Source organism: Mytilus californianus, unplaced genomic scaffold (assembly GCF_021869535.1).
Source record: "Mytilus californianus isolate M0D057914Y unplaced genomic scaffold, xbMytCali1.0.p SCAF_6, whole genome shotgun sequence".
NCBI lineage: Eukaryota > Metazoa > Mollusca > Bivalvia > Mytilida > Mytilidae > Mytilus > Mytilus californianus.
Genome location: NW_026262712.1, coordinates 18,354,462 through 18,376,048, shown reverse-complemented (window position 1 = coordinate 18,376,048; position 21,587 = coordinate 18,354,462). Strand labels below are relative to the sequence as shown.

At 29.9% G+C, this 21,587-nt stretch overlaps 1 long non-coding RNA gene across 2 annotated transcripts in view; it reads right to left on the bottom strand.

Moving 5' to 3' along the window:
* Positions 1-1,849: 1,849 nt before the first annotated feature.
* The window catches only part of LOC127705769 (uncharacterized), a 40,723-nt gene continuing 20,985 nt past the window's right edge, over positions 1,850-21,587 (bottom strand). Inside the window, exons 8-11 of one of the 2 annotated variants that reach the window (XR_007984000.1) lie at positions 15,018-15,092; positions 13,619-14,851; positions 3,166-12,216; positions 1,850-2,888 (exon numbers count right to left, since the gene is read on the bottom strand). This is a non-coding gene — a long non-coding RNA (uncharacterized LOC127705769). The remainder of the gene's footprint in view (positions 2,889-3,165; positions 12,217-13,618; positions 14,852-15,017; positions 15,093-21,587) is intronic. The other variant, XR_007983999.1, reaches the window with a different exon arrangement.

The window sequence follows — 21,587 nt, the reverse complement described above, 5'->3', positions numbered from 1 at the left end:
TGATGGCTTAAGATTGAATATGCCTTTTAGAAAGCGCTTCACCAATGGCCATTGCCCAACAGTTTTCTCTTGATTTACAGACATAAATGAAGATAACATACTTCTGGCAGTATTAATAGCACTGTAACCTAAACCTATTTTATATAACGAAGTTAAAAATTCTAAAACATTTAACTCAGTGGCTTTAAATGAATTAATTTTTCGTTCACTACAAAATAACAACCATCTTTTGAAATATGTCCAATATTGTTGTCGAGTAGCTGGTTTCCAAGATGCAATGATGATTTCGGAAGATTCTTTTGATAATCCATAATTTTGCAAGATTTCCCCGATATCCTGAAAACTGCTAATCGTAATTTCACTAAATGATGCTCTTTTGTTGGATTCTGGGGTTGATAAAGAAGATTTTTTCGACTGTTTATTATAAATGACTGTGCCACAATCCGATGAAGTATTTGTGGAAACCAGTTCTGAGTGTTCCACAATGGTGCCACTAATGTCATGTCCGCTTGATCCTGGTCCACCTTTTGCAATATCTTCCCCATCAGACTGAAAGGTGAAAAACAATAACAATTAATGTTACTCCATTTTACAGAAAAAGCATCTACTGCTTCAGCATATTTATCAGGAAAGTAAGAGAAATAACGTGGTAATTGATGATTAAATTTTGATGCAAACAAATCTACATCATGTGGTCCAAATAAAAAATCAATAATATTAAAAACATCATCATGCAATTTCCACTCAATATCCACATTTATTGATCTCGATAGTCTATCTGCTTCTATATTAGCAACTCCTGGCAAATGACAAGCAGTAACCCAAATTTTTCTTTGTATACACCAAATCCACAATTCCTTTGTCAAATTGTTTAACTTTACAATGCGGCCACCCATTTTATTAATATAATTCACTGCGACCATGTTATCTAGATACACTTTTACATGAATGTTGTTTCTTGACGAACAAAACCAAATTAATGCTAAAAATGCTGCCTTAAGCTCTAGAAAATTAATATGGTTTTTCTGTTCTTCATATGACCAAAACCCTTTGGTTTCGAACAATGTATCTTGCACAACTGCACCCCAACCAGTGTTTGAACTATCAGTGTTAAGAATAAACTTCGGATCTATTAAAGTTATTGGTTTGAAACTACTATTTATATTATTAACCCACCAATTTAAATCTGAAATATTTCCATCTGACAAAGACATTTTTGCATCAAAATTTCCATAATTTTGTTTAAATAATATATCTTTTGTAATTTCTAAAGACCTTATATATAATGGTGCATACTGTACACCTGGTTCCGTTGCTACTAATTTTCCAATAACTTGTGCAAACTCTCTTATTGTAATCTCTTTTTTGAGAATTAACCGACTACATAATTTAATTATATTGTCTGCCTTTTCTTCTGTTACTCTAATACACATTGTTATTGAATTAATCACAAAACCCAAAAATACAATAATTTGAGTAGGTTGAAGTACAGATTTATCTGGATGTATGGTAAAACCAAGATGATCTAATAATTGTACTGTGTCAATTATATTACTTTGACATCCAGAAAAGGTCTTGCTCACAAGTAAACTATCATCAATATATGGTGTGTTGCAATGTCCTTTACTTCTCAGTTTTGAAAAAAAACAACTTTTAAAATTTTTGTGAAAATTCGCGGTGCTGTTGTTAATCCATTTGGCAAACAAGTGTATTCATACAAAACCTCATTCCAATAAAATCTAAGATATTTCCTATCTTTTTCATTGATGCTAACAGAATAGTATGCATCTTTTAAATCAACAGAACCAAACCAGCAATTTTGTGTAATGTTTGTTATTGCTGTTTTAAAAGTTTCCATCTTAAAGTGAATTTGTTCAATATCAAGATTTAACTGTTTTAAATTTAAAATTACTCGATAAGTGCCATCTTTCTTGGGTCTCACAAAAATATTTGAAACATACTGATCCTTAATTGGAGTAACAGGTTGAATAATTGTTTTTGAAATAAACTTATCTATTTCTTTTTGTACATATTCATTTTCTTCACTGCTGAATACAAGTGGGTATGGCTTTATAAGCTGTGTAGGAATGTTTTCAAATTCTAACTGATAACCTTTAATAATATTTAAGATCCAATAGTCAGATGTTAATTCCTTCCATCGATGAAAAAACTTTGAAATTTTCCCCCCAATAAAATTATTAGGAATATTTTGAAGTTTTATAGCAGTTAAGTCAATCAAGTGATCATTTGTACTTACATCACTATCAGAAATAACATGATCTACTTTTTGTCTTTGTTTATCTTCTTGTTTAATGTCTTGCTGCGGTCTAAAAAACCATCATCATCATATTTCCTTATTCTTTTGATTGGTTTTCCTCCATCAATGTGGCGTTTTCTTTTCCCAAATTTATGAGGAAATCCACGCCCTCCATGGCCATGATGGCTACGTCCCCTGTTAGAAGACTGATATGAGTTCTTGGGATTATCATACGTATAATTATGGTCCTTCCCAACTTTTTTACACACACTATGCTCCGCATCTAGCTCTTTGATTTTTTCCTTAATATCGTCCCCAAACAGCATGTCAGTGACTGGTGTGGTATCATCACACAGACCTTTATACTGGGGTTGAATGTCCCCCTTAATGAAACTCCTTCGTCTGAAGGTTATTTCGCTATAACAAGCTTGAAATAGCTGGTACGTATCTCTGCACGTAACTGCATATGCTTGCAGTTCCTCTCTAGACATTCCTTCTTTCTTTGAAGATTTATCCACAAACATATCCATCATATACATCAATGGGCAAGCTGTTTTAGACAAAAGATTCTGTAAACGTTGTAATTTTACATCCACATCTTTATTCCGTGGTGTCATTTGTTTCCAAATACCTACAATTATAATATAAATTTAGTATATATACACTAAAAGTTTATAATGTGTATATTATTATTACATGTAAAGGATTCTTACGCAATATTTATACGTGTACACATTTCGCATAATCATGATAATTATTGCGAGTTTTTAATCATATTTATAATACTATATTATTTATTGCCATGTAAATTATGGTTTGTATTATAAAAAATTGATTTGCAGATACACTTGATTTTTCACAAGATAAAATTTTTTATTAAAATGCAATTTAATTGCATAAATCCTCACCTATGTTGACTCGTGGGACTTTTAGACTGCTCACATTAGCAGGCTTATCATATTTCTTTGTGAGATCTTTGTATTTTTCTTCATTGACTCGTGTCCTCAGTCCCTGGTTCATGTATGAGGCTAAACCAGAATTAATTTTTGGACCTGTCTTTTCATCTGAACTAATGAAGGCTTTCATGGATTCTAAGACATTTTCATTTTCTGCCTTTTCAATATCATTATATCTACTTCATTCTCAGAACATGCTTCATCATCGCTATCGTAACTTTCGTCACTAGAAATATCTGAATATAATTCAGACGGTGCAGATATGTTTTTAGTTTGGTTATTGTTCATATCATTATCAAACAAACTGTCCAGTTGCGATTGGTAATCATCCTTTGTGGGTTTATTTTTCACGACCTTTCTTGGTCCGGCCATTGTTGCCGATTGTCTAGGATTTACCTTTGTGGAACTTTGTGTAGTATCAGTTCTTGAATTCTGATTTTTCATCAAAGTTTGGATATACAATTGATTTTGCAGTAGCATATTGTAGATATCCGGTGTGACTACTTCCGGAGTGTGAGTGACAGGAGCATTGCTCATGGCTCCTCCTCCTACATTAATGTTTTCAATGCTTGCTTGAAATCCACTAATATTGTTATCATAACCTGGCGAAATAAGTTGCCTGTGGTCATTCATAATGCTAAAAATATTGTCACTTTTTGAACTAGTCTTGGCCGTGCCAGAAAGTTCCGATACCGAGTCAATGCTCGAATGTTCAGCCATGTCATTAACAAATGTATGCTGACAACGTGACAAATTATCCATCACAAGCTACATCGTTAGAATATTAATCCATCAAAAAACTATATCAAATCGTAAAGTTTGTATTCCAAATGTCACAAATATATTAATTTCCAGTTAAAAACAATTAAGATATCCATTATTTTCAAATAACATAAGAGGGATAAATTCCATGACTTGACCTCATAAGACCAAATACGCTAGTGACCTCTACGATCTGCGTGCGCATCTCATGGTACTCTCAGCATATAGGTTCAATAAAATGAGTTCTTAAGACAATTAATTTAAGCAACATTTTAATTATCCTGATTTGCTTCAGAACTCTCCATTTGAACTCATGATATGTAAAATTAAGCATTAATAGTACTTATATCAACAATATAATCAACATAATTCAAAATCCTGCTCTATCCCATTGTAAATAAATTTCTGTGTAAATACATGTATTGCGTAGCAGTGCCAGTTGTATCCAGGTTTGAATGAAACATAAATCATAAATGAACTATAACTTTTATTATTCTATATTCATCACTTAAGTTTGGCCCTTGGGGAATCTACTCAGCTAAAATTAAAAATTTTGCTCCATGCCTAAGCCAAGAGCCTATGTGCGTACTGAAAAGTAGCAAAGTAATGACCCCTGGCTTGACATCACACCAATCCAAATAAATGCGTGAGGCTATCAGGAAGCATATGAGGCTATCAGGAAGCCTATGAGGCTATGTCTGAGGAAGCCTATGAGGCTATGAGGAAGCCTATAATGATGCTATGAGGAAGCCTATAATGATGCTATGAGGAAGCCTAGTATGTGGCTATGAGGAAGCCAAGTAGTGTTGATGTTGAATTGGTGTTGGAATGAATTTGTATGAAATTTGACAGTTTATCCCCAGAAATTCTTGGGGAATGAGTGAAATTTTTGAAACAACCAGTGATAAAATTTCATAAATGTCCATAACACAGATGGTAACAGCTGAGTGTCCCCAAGGATTTGTGATGTAAGGGAGGGGATACCTTCAATAAAGCCATGAGAAAAAAAAATAAAATAAAATACACACAAAACATAAAAGAAAAGCTAAGAATAATCACATAATGATAACACATAAAAAACAAACTTTAGTCACAGAACAATACTGAATCTACTTTGAAAACATTCATGCATATTTCTTCTTATTTTAATATATATGAAAAACTTGAGAAATAACATTTTCTTAAAGCTAGCTAACCTACTTTGAAAAGATTTTATAGATACTGGTGTTACTAAATACATCTACTGTAAATATCTGAAGACCAGCTTGATCTTGTATTTGTCTTTCCAGCTCTAGAAGCTGTCCCTATTCTAAAGCTATTATCTGAGTAACATATAAGTACATATTGTCTTTCTAAAATTTCTTATCAATGGTTAAGAAAAGTGGGTCAGTTGGATGGATAGGAGTAAATTCCTACATTACTGTATGAATTCTAATAAAATCTTGTATAGGCAGATAAGTATTAATTTAATTAAGCCATAATTTATGTAGCTGAATGCCTATGTCCTTTCTAAATAGAACAGTTTTGATATTTTTTAAATTTAAAAACTATTAAAAAAAATTAAGTAGGAGTAAAATGCAGCATCTATAATACATAGATTTACAGCTGGATCAAATGTATATGAGGCCTTGAAAATGTAAACTTGCCACATCTATATAAAAAACAAATCCATAAAAGCTACAAAGCATGCAGTTTTTATCATCAAATCAGTAAACTTGAAGAAAAAAAAACACTTTTTGCAGACAATAACTATTTTCTCTAAAATCAAAAATATGGTAATCTGATATATCTTGGTTTTTGCAGCATATTTACAGAATTTAAAACATGTTCAAGCTTAATTACGGTGTATTCAATACTTTCTGAAAGCAAAGGATAATTTTCATTACCTTGCAGATACCTTTACCTTATTCTATATAAATACAAATTAATGGTAGAGTATAGTAAACTCAGAATTTAAAGCAATATTATAAAATCCTCAGAAACAGCAGGTAAACAAGTAATTATAATCCATTAACTAACATAAAGGTCTCAAACTTCTGAACCCAGTCTCATAAACAGTTCCTGTAGTATTAGCATGTTTAACTTACTGTTCCAAAGATCATCAACTGCTGATTTAGGACCACATTACATCTGAGCTGCATGGGCACCTCATTGAAAGTTGTGCTACACTTAGGGTCTGGTTTGTGAAATCTGTCCAGAGATGCATGTTGAAATGAGGAGGCTCTAGTATCTAATGTTTGTATGGTTGAATATGGATAATGTGTCCTGTTCAAAATATGGGAACATGAACTCTGATTAATATGACTAGTTGCTGAACATTATGCATTTACTACAGATGAAGTTGAATCCACAACTATAAGTATTAGTCCCTTTGTTCCAAATTTAGTTAATCTAGTTTAATTAGTCCAGGTTTAAAATATCCCATTACACAACAGTAAAACATCTAGAGCACTGAGATTTAACATTAAAGTCTCTTGGGCATGTACCATGGAGATCTGAACTGCTTGGTACTGAATTCTCTGTCATTTATCCAAGAGTATAGAACAGTTTATAACATGATATGAATACCATCAATGTTCAAGTATATAATGTATATATGACTGAGCAGCAATTAAGTCTGTGGAGGTGTTGATCCAACTAGCATTAAATAATATAGTCGATCTGTTGCCATAGCTATGCAGAAAAAGAAGCATGTCAAACTAGTAGTCCAATGCTTGTGATTGTCCATCTGATGTTCCCAATGTGCATACAGGAGGTGCAACGTCTTGTTTCCCTCAGTGTATAAATATGCAAATAAAAGAAATGAAGAAAGTGTCATTTTTCACAATATTTCAAATGCTGTTATAAAATATAAAATTGTTTGTGATGTAAGTATCTATCTGTAAAGCTAGCAAAGTAACGATTTAATTAACATTTAGAAAAAATGTTTATACTTATATGTTCACATGTGCTTAGGCGGCGTAAAGCAACCACAAATCAATCAATCAATCTAAATGTTCCATTTACCAACACAATTTCGATTGACTTATATTATGGAGATGCCGTATAACTATAACAACATAATTGTTTCTCTTTGTACATAATGCAAGGAAATATATGGTAAATAGATCATGAAATTAATTTGGTAGTAAGTGGAGTCTATGTTATAAAATATAGATATTATACTAAAGAATAATCAAAATTATCACATGAAGATGAAGAAATGAATACAATATCTGACATATATATGCTATTGTCAATAACCAAGTTAGCTTATGTGAATACCAGTGAATAAATATTCAGTGTCTACTTCACAAATAATACAAGATGGTCTTGAGTTATAGCTTCTATAGGTACTGAAGTTGTGTATCTTTTAATTACTTTAAAGTTTTTCCTTTATTAGTCTTTGTGATATTATGTTCCTTTGGTAGTATGACTCATGACAGACGTGACTCAGTATTTGTTCATCAGCTATCCAGATTTTAGCGGTTCCTGTTGCAGGTGGGTCAAGAGGTGCAATTATGATGCAAGAGGTTTTTAAAGAGTTGTTTTCACTTGATACAGTTGTCTTTATATTTTACTTGATTTGTACTTTATTGAGAAAGTGTAAACTTATATGATGTATGTACTATCAACTACAAAAACTTTTTGTTGCTGTCTTTGTCAAATTTACTATCAACTACAGAAGAAAAAAAAAAGAAAAAAAATTCTTGTTGGCAACTATGTAGATTTATTTGTATGTAAATGTTTGAGTTTTTAGTCAGATTTGTATGTTGGTGATGTATGTGTACACAGTTTTGCTGTTGAATCCATTTATTGTCACATAAACCTATTATCTCTGTTTGGGTTGCTCACCCAATTGTACATGTAGTAAAAAGATACTTGTCTAGAACATTTGTAGGTAAATCCAGTTCATAAGCATGGATGGAAATATCTCTGCATGGTCACAACAAAATGATGATATGGATCTGATGCTGTTAAAATTGGCTAATATCAAATATAATTCACTCTCTAATAAAGTCGCAGTTTATATTGGTCGTTCAAAATTCAGATAACATTAAAATGTCAAATTATGCACAACACAAATATCGTCAGCATTAAATACTCAGCTTGTAGGGATAATTCATAATCCAAAAGTGAAAAGTTTAGAAGTAATATATACAAAATATGTTACTGCTTCATTACTATCCTATATAAAATTGCTTTAACACTAGTTTTGACATTTGATAAGATGTCCTTATTCCTTTTTTGTCTTTCAGCTTGTAATATTCCAGTTTAATGGATTATTATAGTCCAATGGTTCTCATAAGGAGAAATCCTTATTAATCCTCCTACACACACCTTTCCATTTGCAAGACATTTTGATATTAGTTATTCCAAAATAAATGTGTATTTAGTCTGAATCAAAATTAAATAGTTCAAAAATCTGTATACCCTGCTTTGGTAAAGTATTAATCCAAATCACTGAAATATTAAGAAGTTTTTAGCTAAGCCACTTTTTGAGCAAAAATTATTCTTTTAACTGCTAAATCTGCATTCAAAAAAACTGGACACTAACGGCAGCATGTACTGGTTTTCAATATACAACTATACTTAATGGGATATTCCTAAATGGGCAGAGCTAAACTACACCCAAGTTTATGTGCAAACAAACAAAGGATAAAGGAATGCCAGATGCCACAAGTGGTCACTAATTAACAAAACATGTATATTTGTAATGGAACTGATGTAATTAAACACCCTGCTAAGAACATCTGATAAACTCACATGTAGCTGATTAAGATATGATAATAAATCTGTTTCTTCTCAATAGTAGAGAAAACAAAAAAAATCCTGGGAAAATCCTAAAATAATGATTACTGAGTGTAATGGAAATCAAACTGTGTATAAACATAACTTATATAACATATAATTAACTACTATTTTATTGGCCAAAACCTATCTGCATACAATTTTCTCACTAACAAAACAAGTGTAACTGTAAGCTACTGCTCACTGATGATACCCCAGCCGCAACTTGATTATTTTAATAATGTTAAAATATGTAAGTGTTCTGTAAACAGGAAGTTGTTGTTGAGTGATGAATCTAAAAATGCATCACATGTTACAGCTTACTTTAATATATAAACCCTGAAACCAAATTTCCTGAGAAAGATGCAACGAAAAATATTCATGTGACAGAGGGACAGATAGACATAGGTAATACAGTATACTTTTATTTTTTCAAAGTTGGGGTATAAACATTGAATTTGAAAGAATGTTTTTGAATTTACAGTATAAAGTTTTTTTGTCAGCAGATATTACATAGGTAACCATGGAAGCATCGCGCGATCATCACCAGTTATCCCATCTGTCATGTTTTTTCTCAGCCGCAATAAAGCAAGAGTTTAATCGATATTATTTTCTTCCACATTGAACAATTTTTTTCAATTCTAGTTTACACATGTTTGCTTCCTCACTGCTGATTAGACAATTTTACCCTTGAAATTCATTTATTAATAAAAGTTTACATTTTCTTCCTTTATTTCAAAATAAATCATATTCACAAGTTTATCAATCCAAAAACTGCTAGTTCTCTATCAAAACTTACTGATTTTAGAAAAGTCAAACCTATTCAACTTTTTTTCTGATAAAAAATTTAACTATATGTCCTAAATCTTCACTTGGTGCAGGTAGCAATTTCAAAGGATCTAACTACATAAGAAATCTAGACAACCTCTGGGTTCCAACCATAAAAACTACTCTTCTAATAATCTAAATTTTCTACATGGTCTGCTGGTGCCAAATATTTTCTAATGGGTAATTTTCAGCTATGAAATGGGTTGACATTTAATGATAAGGTCAAATGGTAATGATTACTGATGTTAATATTAAAATAGCTAAGAACAAAGCTGCTTGATGTAGTCTGACATAAAATAAAAGATAATCCTCTTCTAATTATCTCTAGTGATTTTCACATACAACATATACAAATATATGTACTGAACTCTCCATCTTTTCTCATGTGTGATACAAATGGCAATGTATATTTTGTCTTTATTAACGCATATTATTCTGTTTTTTCTACCATGGGTTATTCAGGTAGAAGCAGACATTTTACCATTTAAACATGTCTTGTGTGAAAATCGTTTTGCTTTAGCACTATGATTGATTGTTGTTTGCTTTACGCCGCATTAGCACAGAAAGGCTATATTGCGGCGAATTTTAGCACTATGAATATTTTGTTCCTGATTTGGAGAAGTGCAATTTACTATCTCACTTCTTATATATTTATAAATCTTCTATAAGAGAAGGTATGATAACAGCCATTATTAGGTCCTTGAAACTGCAAAATAAGTGTGATTTTTTAATCTTCATCAATTATTTAAATGATAATCTTTATTTGACCAAACATGTCACAGTTTAAAAAAAAGAAATATTAGCAACAGAACTATCTAATATCTTTGTAGGCAAACTGCAAATCATATCTAAAAATGTTAACTGATTATTTAATGTTTTTCCTTTGATAAAATAAATTTGATGGTCTAAAGATAATATGAAATCAACATTCAAATATTTAATTACTTATTTCTCAAAGACTTACAACTAGTCAACAACTGTAAAGTGTTGTTTTCATATACAAGAGATCAGAAAGAGGCTTCATCATACTTTCTGCATTACTTCAAACCACTTTTGTAAAATCCATAGAAATTTCAATTAAAAAGAAATTTCAGATTGATGTCATATAAAAATGAACATACTTCATGTATGCAGAAATTGCCATGCAGAAAAAAATTATTAGCCACTGTAAAATAAGGTTTAAGTAACATAAGATATTAATGATTGGATAATTTGATATAAAATAACCAAAACAGTCACCTTCCAATATATGCTGTTCTAAAATAAATGTACAGTGGTAGCTGTTCAATAATTTTGTCCAAAAAAAAAGTATATTTCATTCAATATATAAAAGTGCTGGATCTTATTTTTCTATCATAATGCACAATTGTAAGGTCTATTTCAATCTCTCATATTGGTTCTGTTTTAACACGTTATTTACCTGAATGTTATGTATAAAGACATACAAGGACTATTCTTTTGTCCATAACACATGGCTAAAATTAAACTAACACAGATAGAATATATTTTGGATGATCGCAGTTAAATGGTAAAAATCTTATAATGAATGCAAATTTATTTGTTTAAAAAAAAGAATAATAGAAATACAAACCAACTCAATTTTTTCAAACTTTATTTGTCGGTCATACTGCAAACAACATTTTGGCAAGGAGAAAGCTAAATATCATGTTGTAATAACGATCTTTATAAACCTCTAAGCTTTTAGAAAATGAATTTATCATATATTTAAAACATGATATTTTAGTCTAGCCTACTTTTCCCTAAATACGAAAATAAAAAGTTGGTTTATATTTTTTTTTAACAAAATATTTCCTCAAACACATGTATTTAGCAGTCAACAAAGATGAGATTGTGAAATGTGGAAGAGATGATGAAAGAAGTTTGAACGTGCATTTGTGAATGATTTCAAAGTTTGAAGTCAGTGATTGTTAGTCTTCAAATTATAGCTTCTAAATTCTTAGGAAAAGAAAGGTAGATTAGATATTTTATTAAAATCTGACACTGAACTTTTTCATCCTGTCTAAAGCATTTTCCCCTTCTACCAATCCCTGCCAGATTTTTATCTTATCGCCTTTATAATTAACCAAATCAAGTGAAAAAACCACACTAAATGGCTTGTGAAGCTGAACATGGAACTCTGTTTTTTTCTTTTTTTCTATTTCAAAAGCACTAACTTGAGTGACTATAGAGACATAGATTCTAAAAATCAGCTGAACATTTACTGAATATTTGTGCTCTGATTTCATTCATTTTCTTTTTTGAAGATGTTTTATTGTTAAAATGCAAACTATACCTGGTTCCCAACTGATTTAGTCTTTAATACAAGACATACTTTATAAATAATACATGTTAGATGTTAAAATACAAAATGACCATGCATATATGATTAAATAAATGCCCACAATCCATTGTTAAACGGTTCCTATTTTCATATATTGGATAATTAAATGAGCTTCATAAAGCATTCTATATTAAATCATTAAAATTGTCGAGGTATAATACTGACTTTTTGCAATAAGACGTGTATTTAAAAATATAGAACAATTTTTAAATATTGCAGTAGATTTTTTTACCTTTAAAATAGTTTTTTTCTACTATAATTTTTTCTTTCTTCTAAAATGAATCTTTGATTACCACGTGTACCTATAAATATGTACCTTATAAATATGTACCTAAGTATTAGTTTAAAGCAAATACTTCTTTGCACTCAACCTATGAAAGTTTAACGTAAAGATTTTTTTATCCTGCATTAGATTTTCACAAATTTTTATACATGACTGTTTGATACAGGGTATTAATATAACTTTTCTTTAGGAAATTTGATTTATCAAATTATAGTTTATACACAACACAATGTATCTTCTATCTAGAGTTTAGAAGCCTCTGTCAATCTATTTTTAGATTCTATTATTGTTTACTACTAGAGGGAGTATATGTTTTGATGACCGCATTATCAGATTGACAAACTTACCTACATGTGTATCATATGTATGTTAATCAGCTATCCCACCCACTGTCCCCAGCTACTCCAATCTGGGTTTCGAATAATATACTTGTATCTTACCAGTATGTAACTGTTAGTGTATAGATAGATAGTGAAGCTTCATATTTTATTAAATCTTTTTTTATATCAAACTGATAAAACTGATTTTTTTTTCATATTTGTTAAGATCCAGTCATGTGACTTTAATTTTTTGTATTAAAAATTACATTGACTAGGTTTCATTTTCATCTGAAGGATAAAACAAACAAAAACCAAGTCTATTTGTCAATTAAAATAGGTTTCATTAATCTTAATAACCACACAGACCTCATTTTATGCTCTCAGTCATTACTGATTAGTAAAGTATCTGTCAATTTTGATTAGTAAAGTTTCAGTCATAACCGATTAGTAAAGTATCAGTCAACTTTGATTTGTAAAGTTTCAGTCAATATTGATAAGTAAAGTTTCAGTCAATATTGATAAGTAAAGTTTCAGTCAATATATTAGATTAGTTGAGTTTCAGTCAATATTGATAAGTAAAGTTTCAGTCAATATAGATTAGTTGAGTTTCAGTCAATATAGATTAGTTGAGTTTCAGTCAATATTGATAAGTAAAGTTTCAGTCAATATTGATAAGTAAAGTTTCAGTCAATATATTAGATTAGTTGAGTTTCAGTCAATATTGATAAGTAAAGTTTCAGTCAATATTGATAAGTAAAGTTTCAGTCAATATTGATAAGAAAAGTTTCAGTCAATATAGATTAGTTGAGTTTCAGTTAATATAGATTAGTTGAGTTTCAGTCAATATTGATAAGTAAAGTTTCAGTCAATATTGATAAGTAAAGTTTCAGTCAATATTGATAAGTAACGTTTCAGTCAATATAGATTAGTTGAGTTTCAGTCAATATAGATTAGTTGAGTTTCAGTCAATATCTGATGATGATGGAAGTGTTTAACGACCTTGACTGGATATACATCCCTAGCACGGTCAGTATTAGTCAATATATATTTATTAGTAAAGACTATGTAAAGTTCTTTAATCCTAACTTAAAAATTGTTTACCTCTTCCTTCTCCTTATTTTCTACTTCAATATCGAATAATATACTTGTATCTTACCAGTATGTAACTGTTAGTGTATAGATAGATAGTGAAGCTTCATATTTTATTAAATCTTTTTTTATATCAAACTGATAAAACTGATTTTTTTTTCATATTTGTTAAGATCCAGTCATGTGACTTTAATTTTTTGTATTAAAAATTACATTGACTAGGTTTCATTTTCATCTGAAGGATAAAACAAACAAAAACCAAGTCTATTTGTCAATTAAAATAGGTTTCATTAATCTTAATAACCACACAGACCTCATTTTATGCTCTCAGTCATTACTGATTAGTAAAGTATCTGTCAATTTTGATTAGTAAAGTTTCAGTCATAACCGATTAGTAAAGTATCAGTCAACTTTGATTTGTAAAGTTTCAGTCAATATTGATAAGTAAAGTTTCAGTCAATATTGATAAGTAAAGTTTCAGTCAATATTGATAAGTAAAGTTTCAGTCAATATTGATAAGTAAAGTTTCAGTCAATATATTAGATTAGTTGAGTTTCAGTCAATATTGATAAGTAAAGTTTCAGTCAATATAGATTAGTTGAGTTTCAGTCAATATAGATTAGTTTAGTTTCAGTCAATATTGATAAGTAAAGTTTCAGTCAATATTGATAAGTAAAGTTTCAGTCAATATATTAGATTAGTTGAGTTTCAGTCAATATTGATAAGTAAAGTTTCAGTCAATATTGATAAGTAAAGTTTCAGTCAATATATTAGATTAGTTGAGTTTCAGTCAATATTGATAAGTAAAGTTTCAGTCAATATTGATAAGTAAAGTTTCAGTCAATATTGATAAGAAAAGTTTCAGTCAATATAGATTAGTTGAGTTTCAGTTAATATAGATTAGTTGAGTTTCAGTCAATATTGATAAGTAAAGTTTCAGTCAATATTGATAAGTAAAGTTTCAGTCAATATTGATAAGTTACGTTTCAGTCAATATAGATTAGTTGAGTTTCAGTCAATATAGATTAGTTGAGTTTCAGTCAATATCTGATGATGATGGAAGTGTTTAACGACCTTGACTGGATATACATCCCTAGCAAGGTCAGTATTAGTCAATATATATTTATTAGTAAAGACTATGTAAAGTTCTTTAATCCTAACTTAAAAATTGTTTACCTCTTCCTTCTCCTTATTTTCTACTTCAATATCCAAGAAATCCATATTTGGTGGGTCTTTAAAATCATCCTAGAAAAATACAATATATATAATTCAACTAAACAAAATAATGAAGAAATCATTTTCAAATTAATTTGATAAAAAGACTAGCTTGACATTGTCATTCATACATCTATTATTTTACTTTCTGCTATAAAATTTAATGCTGATGCTGCTGAATTTCTATAATACTTACATGAACTCTGAACTTAGGATGGAACATCACATAACCATTGGCATTAATAGCAAAGCTGTATCCATTTGGGCAAAGCTGAAACATAAATGAAAAGTCTGACAAAACCATTTTAATAAGGCAAACTGTCAAGATCATATATAAAGCATAGATATATAGGGAAATTATGCTAGTAAAGTTGATGTCTGACAATCAAAATAAGCTTTGTGTAAGAAAGACATACCAAAAACTAGATTTTCCAAAGAGACATAGGCTGCCACAATCATTTCTTAATCTCCTTGCCTGCCTACAAGTATTTTTTTTAATGGAATTATATTTCATTTTACTGCTTTCAAGTCTAAAGATAACCTACTAAACCCTAAACTGAGCTTTAATTGCTCACCAGACTTTTACCTGTTACAGTGAGTTTACTATGGGTGTTACTGTTTAACTTTATACCTATAGCTCAACCTGATTTTAAAATTGACAATACAATAGGGACATTTAAATTGACCAGTTGGTATTGTTAGATTTAAATCTACCTTGATACTACCTGTACAGTTTTTTTATTCACCTATTCCAACCTTACAGCATGCTTTTTTCCTGAAGTATTTCTTCACCTAGGATTTTTCTTTTTAAAAATTGAAAGGGAAGAAAATATTTTTGGTTTTCATTGTTTTAAATCCCCAATATATATGATTTGTCTAATTTTTTTACCTAAAATTCTAAATCAGTAAAAGATTTATCAAATATTTCATGCATTTGTTGAAAACTTTTGATTTAAAAACAAAATCACTTTCCCATGTTTTTTGTTTGGGAATCCTTAAACAAGTAAAGGAAATAAACATTGTAAATGCAATCTTTTTATCATTGAAATGAGTGCATTCCTAGAAGTATTTGGTCATACAATTACCAAAGAAACAATATTTAGAAGTAAATAGAGAGATTTTTATTTTACCGTCATTTAAGGTTCATTATAACAAATGAACAAAAATGGCTGTATTTACACCTCAAAAACTACTCGTTGTACAGACTCACCTGTGCAGTTGGAAAAGTTTTAAGACCTGGCATCAACTAGATATTTAAAAGTTAAATGCATTTTGTGTTTCAGAAAGATAAAATCTTTTTTAGATTTTGATGGGCATTTTTTTTCGTTCCTGCAGAAGGTGTAAAAATACGCAAACACCAAATCACCAGTATCAAAAGCATTTCAGGTGTTTGCTTATTTTTACACCTTCTGCAGGAACAAAAAAAAAATGCTCATAAAAATCCAAAAAAGATTTTATCTTTCTGAAACAAAAAATGCATTTAACTTTTATATATCTAGTGGATGCCAGACCTTAAAACTTTTCAAACTGCACATGTTAGTCTGTACTCAAGAGTAAATTTTGAGGTCTAAACACAGCCATTTTTGTCCATTTGTTATGATGAACCTTAAAATATTAGGAGTGATCAAGCCAAAACAAGAATGTATATGTTATTTTCGTGCAGGGTATTTAATTGCATGGCCTATAATGCACTACATTTCATCTTGATGTTTTCATAGCCAAATACTAGGAGTGCTTAGTACCCTGAATAATCCAGTTGTTATATTTCACTCACTTTGATCGCTACATTTATTTCATTTGTATTGTTGAAAAAAACTTTTTTTTTTTTATCTCTTTGGCTTTTTCTAATGGAAGATAACTCAATATAATTTGCCTTTGCTCTTGTGGAAATCTTAATAAATTTATTATTTCCATAATTTGATGAATACTTATTGACATGTTTTTTGTACAAATTGTTTATGCATATTGAAATATCAAAAAGTAAAATCACAAAAATACTGAACTCAGAGGAAAATCAAATCGGAAAGTCCGTAATCACATGGCAAAATCAAATAGCAAAACACATCAAAAACGAATGGACAACAACTGTCATATTCCTGACTTGGTACAGGCATTTTCAAATATAGAAAATGGTGGATTAAACCTGGTTTTATAGCGCTAAACCTCTCACTTTGTACGACAGTATCATCAAATTCTGTTATATTTACAATGATGCGTGAACTAAACAGACATAATAAATAAAATAGTCAAAATATGAGTACAGCAGTCATCATAGTGTTACAATTTTAAAAGAAACAATTTAACAGAACACAAAAACATCTATCAAATTAAAAACACATTCATTGCTTCGCGTGTCTGACGGCAGAAAATTTATACGTCACATATTTTTGTCGTTCAATTTTATACAAACAATTTTTAAATTTCACATGGGCAATGTTAGCATACAGGGTTAAAAAATCAAAAGTATGTAAGAATTAATTTCAGAAATAGACCGAGATTTAAAAAAGTCCAAAAGTTCTATAGAATTTATGAGAATCCACAAATGGTTCATTCCACTATGTGATTAAATAATTTTGACGTTTGTGATTCAACGTATTTTCTTATTTATAATAGAAATATAACATAATGACATATTATAGAACAATAACATACTGACATGATCTTTTATAAGTACAGAGTCACGTTATAAGAACCAAAAAAACACAAAAAGTCGCATATACAATTATTTACCACACCAGCAAAAATGAAAGATAATACAAACACATTGACGGGATGTATAAGTACCGAGCCACGTTAAATGGATATCACAGAAAACAATCCAACAGTAAAAGTTATATTAATAATAGAACTAAGACAAATGAAAGAACAATATAACACGTTGTTAAGATGATAAACAACGTCAGTACGCAGAATCTATACATCAAGACCATCATGTATTATTTGTGAAGTTGATACGGAATATTTATCAACAAGGTTGGTACCTTCCGATGAACTTTTTTAGAAAAAGGACGAGACGTTCTTTTACATACCCCTGGTTCATCAACTTTCTGCTCAGACACTGATGACATTTTACAAAGTCTGAATAGGAGCTGCAAGCTCTTGAATATCAAATAAGTTGGGAAATGTATATCCCATATGCAGGTGAAGTTGGTATTTTGCTACTAAGGTGGGGGAAAATTATAATTTCAAAATTAAAATCGTCTCGTTTGTCATAGATTCTGGTACTGAGATGACTGTGTAAGTCAAATTCGAGATATAAGTCTAAAAATGAGGCGGTGGAAGCCGTGTCTGCTGTTTATTTAATTTCTAGATAGGGGGGATATATTAATTGAACCCAATCAGAAAAGTTCGGATTGTTTATGGAAAGAACATCATCAATATATCTGAAAGTGAAATCAAATAATCTGGCTTCTTTGATCGTCTTGTTTTTGTTTGACAAGTGTCTGAAGGAACTCCGATTCATATGAAAATAAGAAGAGGTCGGCAAGGAGAGGCGCACAGTTTGTTCCCATAGGAATGCCGACATTTTGTTGAAAAAGTCTACCTCCAAACTCAACAAATATGTTGTTGATAAGAAACTCCAGCATACTGATCACATGTTCTTCTGTGTAGCATGTTTTACCTTTTTGTTTTTCACTATTAACAAAATATGCCTTATGATATCCCAAAGTAATAAATTTATAGCGTATGCTACCATTTTTATGTTGAAAGGCATTGTGGATTATTTCTTTCAGGCGATTTTTTAATTTCAAATGGGGAATGGTGGTATACAGGGTTGAAAAATCAAAAGTTTTGATAGAACTAATTACAGAAAAAGACCGAGATTTAAAATTATCTAGAAGTTCTTTAGAATTTTTAAGAATCCTCATATGGTTAATACCACTACACGAGTAAACAGTTTCACAGTATTTCTGAAGACCCTCTTTCACTGCGGACAGAGTTTTAGTCAATATAATGGACAATTCTTTAGTGGAACATGAAGATGAGCCAACAATATACCGTTGCTTGTACGGAATTTTATGAAGCTTAGGTATCCAATACAAACAAGGTAAGTCCTCCGATTTGGTGTTCAATGTAATGTTCATTGAAGCCATGAAGGACTTATGATTTGCTAAAATCTCATCCTTGTCAAATGATATGTCTTTTGTAAGGGGGATTACCTGAGTGCTCATGGTTGAATAAACAATTTTATTCATTTATTGACACTGATATTTGACATGTCATCCGGAATTCCAAATATTCTAAATAATTCCTAATTTTATTCATTTTTCACTACGTCACAAGATTTTTTTCTATATCCATAGTATATTCTGTTTAATTTCCCATGATATACATCCCAATTAAACAGGGGCAGAATTTCTATATAATTCAGAATCTTGTAATTTTTTTTAGCATTTTCATTATTATATTCAAAATAGTTATCCTCAATTTACAAATATTTTGTGATATTTTATTCATATTTTTACTATATCACTTGATTTTTACTATATCCACAGTATACATTTTTATTTCATTTCCTATGATATATGTCCAAATAAGACAATAATTGATCCAGAATTTTATAATGATTATTTCCAATTTCACATTCACTTAAAACATATCGTCAGGTTAGTAATATTTTGGAATATTTTACTTTTATTTTTCACTTTATTACTAGATTAGACTATATCCACTGCATAATTCATTTCATTTCCAAGATCCCATTGAAATGGTGAATCATCTTTGTAATAGGTCCCAAAATTAGTTATGAATGTTTTCAAAATCACATTTAAAGCCACAGAAACATGTTGGTTGAATTCACATTATATCTCCTACTGGAATTCCAGTTTTGAAATTTTTTAATCTTTAACATAACTAAATCCCAACTTATGAAAATTGAATTTTCCTTGAGTGAACACAGCATTTTATGCACAAAAGTCATATATATATTATAGTAGATTTTAAAGAAAAAATACTACAAAATCAATTCTGGACACAACTATCATATGTATATAAGGGTTAAAATTTTAAGGATTATGTACCCTTGTGTTGATTCAATGCTAAACATATGGAAATATTTTATAGAAAATCCACACCCTTTATCCTTGTACTCTCATTTTTGGCAATTTGATGACTGATAGATAGAGTGTTATTGCATGCAGTGCTAGCATTGATTTCCTTAAAACAAGTTTCTTAATGTAGTTATAGGCTAAAATAAATATAAATGTGGACCAAATCAAGTACACCTTTTAGGGTGCGCTCGACTTTAGTGACTCAGCATGAGCTGTTTTGGAATTTACAGGTTGCTTAGAACTTTTTGTAAAAAATAATTCAAACCAAATTTTGAAGCATTAGACAAAAGTAAATTAGAAAAAACACAAAACTCCGGCATATTTAAAAACATACTTGGGGTTCATGGAAAGTCTTCCAATTTAGCAGTGCGGTGCGAATTGGGCACATTACCTCTATTAGCATTAAATGTTATCAACTTGTGTATAAATACTATGTGCGTCTCAGTGATATCGATGAACAGTCTGGTGGTCCAGATGAAATTCTCAAGGCTGCTTTTGAAGTAGACAAAACTCTCACAAATAGAGAAAATTCATGGTCTAATAAATTACCTGAATTATTAAAATATATTGGAATACCCTTAAATAAGCATTGTAATAGTAATTTCAAACAGAAACTAGAAGATTTCTACAAAAAATTAAATTATATTTGAACTATCTAAGATAAAAGATGGAAACTGTGGTAAACTTTTATTTTTTAGTAAAATTTATACTAAATTTAAACAACAAGAATATTTAAACTTTAATGTTCCTAAATATCTTAGAAAAAAAACTCACTAAATTAAGAATAAGTGCACACTCATTAGCAATAGAAACTGGTAGGTATGCAAGACCAATAATACCCTCTAATGAGAGATTTTGTAAATTTTGCACAGGAAAAAATGAAAATGAGATACATTTCTTAATTGAATGTCCTCAATATAACAAAATTAGATCTAAATATAAAATCAATGATATTAATTCAAATAATTTGGATGAAAATTTTACATCCTATGTCTGAAAAAGAACTAAAATCTATTTGTATGTATATTGAAGAAGCTCTTGATTTGAGAGACCACCATACTGTTTCATCAGATAATAATCCTTTATAGTAGTTTGTGCATATACACATATATCTTATATAGGTGATTGTGTGTTTTAAGTAGAATTATGAAAATTTAGAATAATCGTGATGTATATGTGTATGGTATCAATATGAGTTTAGAATGTAATGGTATTCATGGAGTATACGTAGAATGTTATGGTATCCATAGAATTTACTTATGACTTGTTGTTACATTCATCTATATTTCATTTATATGTTGTTTTGATATTATTATTGTCTGTATTTGGATCATGCCTCTATTGTGCTCTTTCCAATAAATATTGAATTGAATTGAATTGAATTGAAAATAAACGCTAGCACATCATAGAAAAGCAAGTGAGTAATCTATGTTTCAAATTTTATAACAAAAATCTCTGTATTAAAGGCTGTGGATTTTCTACATAAATCTTGGTTTATTTGCCACAAAGTCCTCTTTTTCTATTAAATGCAATGAAACAGTAAATAATAATGCTTTGCATCAAGTTTCCCCTTGGTAAATGTACAAAATGGCCTTTCTCTATTATTCATTATATCTGTAGTTTTGGTACTATTGAAGTTTGAAAAGTTCGTACAAAAATGGCTACAGAAGGGGTCAACAAACCTTAAAGAAGCATTTATCATGTAAAAACAGTTT